Source organism: Eumetopias jubatus, unplaced genomic scaffold (assembly GCF_037043125.1).
Source record: "Eumetopias jubatus isolate StellerSeaLion01/CBP00866 unplaced genomic scaffold, mEumJub1_p1.0 scaffold_4, whole genome shotgun sequence".
NCBI classification, from domain to species: Eukaryota; Metazoa; Chordata; class Mammalia; order Carnivora; family Otariidae; genus Eumetopias; species Eumetopias jubatus.
This window is the reverse complement of record NW_028274810.1, coordinates 181,683,328-181,691,080: the sequence shown is the minus strand read 5'-3', so window position 1 is coordinate 181,691,080 and position 7,753 is coordinate 181,683,328. Positions and strand designations below refer to the sequence as shown.

The window sequence follows — 7,753 nt, the reverse complement described above, 5'->3', positions numbered from 1 at the left end:
AGACCCAGACATCTTATATTTTAAACACTCCAGGTGATTCTAAAATACAACCTGGGTTGAGAAATAATGGTCTAGGCCCAGATTGAGAATTTTTTGCTCTGGAATTAGCATACATGTGATTTAGAACCAAGGTTCTCAAACACAGGGAACAAGTTAGAAATGCAGATTCCTTGGCTTCAACTCAGACATTCCAATTTAGTAGGTTTGGGGTGGGGCCCAGGATTCTGAATTTTTTACAGGTATATCCCAGGTGATTCCAGCAAAAGTGATAGAAGAGCTTCTGGGCTTCAAATAAACAAACAAACAAATAAACAAAAAGCCTTCTAACAAAGGATTGCACATTTTACAAGATACTTAGAATAAAAGGTTTGGCATGCTTCTAGTTAGGCCTTAAAAAACACAAGGCCATCAGAAGTACTTCTGCCAAGAAACCTCATACCGGAAAGTATTTAGATTTCAAGAATTTACTTCTACAGAGATTAAACAACACTGATATAGAGTGACACAGGATGGAAGATTTTTATTATTTTATTTTGCTTTATTTTATTTTAGTTTAGTTTAGTTTAGTTTAGTTTATTTACTATTCAAGTGGATAATTTAAGGCTACTAGAGCAAGCTGCCCCCATAAGAGCAGTGTGACATTGAGAAAGAGTCGCTACTCACCACAGTACTGCCCTCTGGCATGAAGAAAATCACTTCCTTCTTGCTGCTATTCAGGGAACACTGGCTTTCCCTTTTTCAGACTTTCTTCCCTCAACTTCAGAAATCTGAGAGGCTAAGAAAGAAAGCAACACTCCTATGATCTAATGGGAAAATCAAAAAAATGCTTTGAAATGGATGAGGAGTAAGTTAGAAACTCAATTCTTGGGAGTCTTCTTTCAGAATCTCTCCATTTTGGGGGAAAAATAATTAAAAGAAAAAATTATGGAATAATGGGTCCCAGTACAGTCTATTCTACTAAGTTCCTGTTAAGTTCAAAAGATTTAAGATTGGTAACCATGATAAACCACACATATTCACACTGTAGGTGGTAAATAAATGGAACAGTAGTCCACAATGATAGAGCCACATTTCTCCTTTCTTCCCCTATTCTTAGGTATAAATAAATCCCAAAGCCATAGAGTCGAGATGGCAGAAGAGAAAGTGAAGACCTAACAAAAGTAGAATAGGAAACCACATAGCTCTGACAGGTAAAAGAATTCTGGACCTCTGGGGCTCTCTGAGGCTTGGAGAAGGACTATCCTCTTCAGCCAGTTGCCTTTTGCTCACAAAGCACCTCTGATGGGGGCAGACCAGAAGGTAGATGAGGGCAATAGGAGAGGAAGCCAAGGGCAAGCTGCTCAGAACTGGCTCTAGAACTCTCGGATCTTTCTGACATATCCAGCCCATTTCCCCAGAATAGCAAAAGATAGAAACTTAGCAGATGTTCTGTGGAAGAATCTAAATTATGCATTTGCTGGACTCCCCTTGTGTTATCTCTGAAAGCGATGCTTAGATTCAGGAGGAAATCATTGGATTTCAAGGCCGAGTACTGAGAAAGGACTTATTTGAATCACAGTTACTAGATATGTGTTCATTATCCAAGCACTGGCCAAAGCTAGAGGTCAAGGCAAGAATGAGGATTATGTTTATCTCCACTTACATTCTTCCCAGCCTAATTACCCCCAACATCTTGAAAAGAAAATCATGAAAAAATGTTTATATTTCACTCTTTCTCACCAGTACATCCCCACCCATCATTCAATCTACCTGAGAACGGACAGCATTCTGTAGAGGCTCCAAAAGAGACTTTGGAATATCAACCATTTTCTAGGTGAGAGAATCTGAGATGATAGAAAATATGTATATTGGCGTCTGCCCCTGGTTCCTGGTGCAGAGCTCCTAAAACCCTTGTAATTTCCTAAGAGCACTAGAAGCAACTTTTATTCTAATGAAGTGACTCTGTTTGGGCCCCTGGGTGGCTCCTGGATGGGGGCTGGTCACTAGAAAGACCAAGCCATGATTAGAAGCTTGCTATTTTCAGCCCTATCCCCTGTCCTTCAGAGAGGGAGAGGGGCTAGAAATGGAGTTGATAATTGATTATGCCTACATGAGGAAGCCTCCCTCAAATCTCAACAGTATGGGCTTCAGAGAGCTTCCAGATTGCTGAACACATCCACACCTGGAGGATGACCTTCCCCAACTCCACAAGGATAGAGCCTCCTGCACTCAGGACCCTCCCAGACTTCCCCCTACATATCTCTTCATGTGGCTACTCATCTGTATCCTTTATCATATGTTTAATAAACTGCTAAACGTAAGTAAGTGTTTCCCTGAGTTTTGGGAGCCACTGTAGCAAATTCATTAAACTCAAGGAGGGGATCTTGGGAACCTGGGGTTTGCAGCCAAGTCGGGCAAAAGTTGTGGGTGACCTGGGCACCTGCTGCTTGTGATTGGCATCTGGAGTGGGGTGGGAGCAGTTCTGTGGGCCTGAGCCCTTAACCTGTGGGATCCACACTATCTCTGGATGGATAGTGTCAGAATTGAGTTAAGTTGTAGGACACCCAGCTGGTGTGGCAGAGAATTGCTTTGCGGGGGAGAAACGGCCACATGTTTGGTGACCAGAGTAAAGAGTGGCTGCAGTGTGAGAAGAGAGGAGGCACCCGGGGGCACCACTAGAGTTGTTTTCTTACACAGAGCACAATAGTTGTTCTCTTGGAGAACTTTCCTAATGTTTTCTGGTATCACTCAGTCCCTCATGAAGAAAGCACTTCACTGAAGGGCCATGAATGTTTTCCATGGCAGGGTGGAGCAGAGCTTAACCTAAAAGTCAGTCCCCGTGACATACAAATGCTCCTTTCCCTGATGGAATGAGGAGCAAGAAGGTTGTGTTTAGACTTACTGTCCCTGTGCAGTCCTCCCCTCTCATCCCTGCTCACTGCCACAAACGTTTTGTCCCCACTGCACTCCAGCTCTGCAGCACGACGCTGATGGAATAAGCTGCAACTCCAGAGCTGGCTGCTTTGCATTCCTCATAAACCAAGGGACTCAAATACCAAATTTAAACCCCCAAAATAGTAACATCAGTTTGACACTGCAAACCATGTTGGACTTTTTCCTGGTCTCTTCTTTGCTTTTAGGAATTCATGACAACCCATCTGGACTGATAATGAGGACAGGTGCCCTTGTGGTTAGGTGTCTAACAGGTGAGTCCCTCACAGTCTTGGGCTCAAATTCCAACTCTGCCACTTTTAGTGTGTGATCTTGGGGAAATTGCTTATCCTTGGTCAATCTCGAGTCCCACATCTGTAAAAGGGGGCTGTGAACAGATGGCAGCCGTTTCAGTATTTAAATAAGATCACACATGCTAAACTATTGTCATGGCACCTAGAATGTCAAAACTGGTTAATAAATCATTGTTATTGGTATATTATTATTAGTTTATCATCAGCATGATCACCAGCCAGAGAACGGCATCTTTTAGAAAGAATTGCATAAAGAAGTATGAGGGTGGATCTGTATCCCAGGGTCCCAACAGGAAACAGATGCCATACTCAAAACAGGTGTTCAAAGAGAGCTCAATGAAGGACCTGTTTACCAGGGTGTGGACAGCGAGTAACCAAAGGGGAAGAGCAGAGCACTCCTGGCCTAGTAGCAGAAGCCACTGCCACCTGTGGCCTGAAGGGACCAGAGGAAAAAGTGTCCCAGCTCTAAGAGCGGACCGTCCAGCAGGAACTGTGCCTTGACAGAGACAAGCAGCCACTGTCAACCCAGGGCTGGTCACGGAGGTGGCAGGGGGCTCAATCAACAGACCTTCTCCTCCTTCCACTCCCCAGTCTCCTGACAGAGTCCATTGGCCAAACCCGCATCAGAAGCCAGAGGGCAAGGGCTTGGCTTGCCGGAGCAGACAGCAGGTAGAGAAGGTGAAGTGTGCATCCTCAGGGACAAAGGGGGCATGTGAACAGAGGTGGCGGGACTCTCCTTGACAGATGCAAGGGACCCTCCTTTACTGAACCATGAGGAGAGGAAGATGTCTGAGTAGAGATGGAGATGTTTATGGGTGACAGGTGGAGAGAGCTAAGGGAGTTCTATCATGAGGGTAATGATTTTTGTTTCCTCAATAAAGTTCATGGAGCCCACTAATCACGAGGCTGAAGGCATTATAGTGGGGACTTTGAGAAATGAGGGGAAAGTTGGAGATCATCTTGGGATAGCCATGAAGAACTTATATAAAAGATCTTCAGGTAATGTTTAGGGTCTTAATGATGTTAGAGATTACTAACCCCAATTTCCATGGAGCTTGTAATGTTCAGTGGGCTGGGAACATAAGTAGAGATGTTGACTGATGGGCTAGATGGGGAAATGCTCAAGCAAAAAGAAGTTGATGGATTGGCGGGAAGGGGAAAAGTGAAGAACTTTGAGATTTTCATGAAGTAAAAGTAGCAATCAGAAGAAAGAATGTGAGATAGATGACAGGAGAATGTGATCAGGGTATTAAAGAGTAGAATAGAGGAGTAAAAGGTAAATATCTTCTAGGTCAGGACAAGAACTAGGGTGGTCATCAGAGCAGCTGGCTAAGGGAGAGGTGGAGGTGGGAAGGTCATCAAAGTTAAAGAAGTTGTATCAGTTAAGATAGCATGCCCAAACTGTACCAAATGCTGAGATGCCACAGCAAATTCACAGGGTGCCATGCTCAAGGCAAGCACAGAGATGCCAGACATCTTTCAGACACCATGTGAACTATTAGCTTAAAATATTTCACAGTTCCAATATCAGACCACACTACTTACATTCAGCGACATCATATCTCTGCAAGGGTGAGTTCTCCACAATTATAGAGACAGAAAGCAAACACCACACAAAGACCAATGTGAACAGGAAATGAGGGCACCATCTGATTCCAGTATCCAGTCAGATTCCAAGATCTGAGATGTTATGCATCACCCAACACACACTGCATTAGGAAGTAGTTGTGTTATTTAAGAATAAAATCAAAATAGTATTTTTTCTTTCAATTTATGTGTAGTATTTTTTTTCAAGTGGCTAAGTTGTTCAGGAATGAATACATATTAGTTTGTTCAGACCTAACTATTCAATGAGTGAGATTGTTAAGTATTTCTTTTGGACTCAATGCACCATAAAAAAAATTTATTAAGATGCTAAGGGTGTCCTGACCTGGGAAAGTTTGAGAACCTCAGAGGTAACATGTTTTCTGCTACATTCAAAAGAAAATCTTGTCCTTTTCAACAAATGGTGCTGGGAAAACTGGATATCCACACGCAAAAGAATGAAGTTGGACCTGTACCTTACACAATATGCAAAAATTAACTCCAAATGGATTAAAGACCTAAAGGTAAAAACTAAAACCATAAAACCTTTAGAGGAAAACTTCATTTGGACATTGGATTTGGCAATGATTTCTTGGATATGACTCCAAAAGCAAATTCAACAAAAGAAAAATAAGATAAATTGAATTTGTTCAAAATTTAAAACTTTTGCACCTTAAAGGACATTAACATGAGTGAAAAGGAGACCCATAGAAAGGGAGAAAATATTTGCAAATACATCTGATAAAGGATTAAATCTAGAATACATATAGAACTCCTAAAACTCAATAACAACAAAAATAAACACCCCAAATCAAAAATGAGCAAAGAACTTGCTAGACATTTCTCCAAAGAAGATATGGAAATGGCCAATAAGCACATGAAAAGATGCTCAACATCACTAATCATTCAGACCGTATAAATCAAAACCACAAGACACTACTTCATGCCCAATAGGATGGCAAGTATCAGAAAAAAACATAAGTAGGGATACGTGGGCGGCTCAGTCAGTTAAGCGTCTGCTTTTGGCTCAGGTCATGATCCCAGGATCCTGGGATTGAGCCCCACATTGGGCTCCCTGCCAAGCAGGGAGTCTGCTTCTCCCTCTCCCTCTGCCTGCCACTGCCCCTGCTTGTGCATTCTCTGTCTCTGTCAAATAAATAAATAAAATCTTTAAAAAAAATCATAAATAGGGAGGCCTGGGTGGTTCAGTCGGTTAAGCGTCTGCCTTCAGCTCAGGTCATGATCTCAGGGTCCTGGGATTGAATCCCGCAGTGGGCTCCTTGCTCAGCAGGAAGCCTGCTTTTCCCTCTGCCTGCTGCTCCCCCTGCTTGTGCTCTCTCTCTCTCTCTGACAAATAAATAAAATCTTTTAAAAAACTTAAATAATTAGGCCTCCTGCTCCTCCCGCCACTGCCCTGAGTCACTGCCTGCACAGTTCTGACCACCTGGTTCCCCATGCTAGCCACCGATATTTGGAGTTCTTACAACATGGCAGACACTGACAACAAAGAACAATCTGAACTTGATCAAGATTTGGATGATGTTGAAGAAGTAGAAGAAGAAACTGGTGAAGAAACAAAAATCAAAGCATGTCAGCTGACTGTTCAGATGATGCAAAATCCTCAGATTTTTGCAACCCTTCAAGAAAGCCTTGGTGGACTGGTAGAAACACCAAGAGGATACATTGAAAGCTTGCCTAGAGTAGTTAAAAGACGAGTGAATGCTCTCAAAAATCTTCAAGTTATATGTGCACAGATAGAAGGCAAATTCTATGAGGAAGTTCATGATCTTGAAAGAAAGTATGCTGTTCTCTATCAGCCTCTATTTGATAAGCGATTTGAGATCATTAATGCAATTTATGAACCTATGGAAGAAGAATGTGAATGGAAACCAGATGAGGAGGATGAAATTTCAGAGGAGCTGAAAGAAAAAGCCATGATTGAAGATGAGAAATAGGATGAAGAAAAAGAAGACCCCAAGAGAATTCCTGAATTCTGGTTGACTGCTTTTAAGAACGTTGACTTGCTCATTGATATGGTTCAGGAACATGATAAACCTATTTTGAAGCACTTGAAAGATACTAAGTGAAGTTCTCAGATGCTGGCCAGCCCATGAGTTTTGTCTTAGAATTTCAGTTTGGACCCAATGAATATTTCACAAATGAAGTGTTGACAATCATGAAAGATGAGGTCAGAACCAGATGATTCTGATCCCTTTTCTTTCAATGGACCAAAAATTATGGGTTGTACAGGGTGACAGATATATTGGAAAAAAGGAAAGAATGTCTCTTTGAAAACCATTAAGAAGCAGAAACACAAGGGACGTGGGACAGTTTGTACTGTGACCAAAACAGTTTCCAGTGACTCTTTCGTTAATTTTTTTGCCCCTCCTGAAGTTCCTGAGAGTGGAGATATGGATGATGCTGCTGAAGCTATCCTTGCTGCAGACTTTGAAATTGGTCACTTTTTACGTGAGCATATAACCCCAAGATCAGTGTTATACTTTACTGGAGAAACTATCGAAGATGATGATGATTATGATGAAGAAGGTGAAGAAGCAGATGAGGAAGGGGAAGAAGAAAGAGACGAGGAAAATAATCCAGACTATGACTCAAAGAAGGATCAAAACCCAGCAGAGTGCAAGCAGCAGTGAAGCAGGATGGTCTACCTTCTGCTCCCCTGGAGAGGATGATTTTACATCATTTGACAAGCCTATTTCAAGTTTTTTTGTTGTTATTGTTTGTTTGCTTGTTTTTGTTTATGCAGCCTAAAATAAAAATGTCAAATATAATTTAAAAAAAATAATTATAGCTGTAAATGCTTACTTTAAAAACAAAAATAAAGGGGGGCGGAGCAAGATGGCAGAGGAGTAGGAGACTGGGATTTCGTCTGGTCTCAGGAATTCAGCTGGATAGGGATCAAACCATTCTGAACACCTATGAACTCA

At 41.9% G+C, this 7,753-nt stretch overlaps 1 pseudogene; it reads left to right on the top strand.

Moving 5' to 3' along the window:
- The first annotated feature begins 6,280 nt into the window (after positions 1-6,280).
- LOC114220938 (nucleosome assembly protein 1-like 1 pseudogene) lies at positions 6,281-7,514 on the top strand (annotated as a pseudogene).
- The last annotated feature ends 239 nt before the right edge of the window (positions 7,515-7,753 follow it).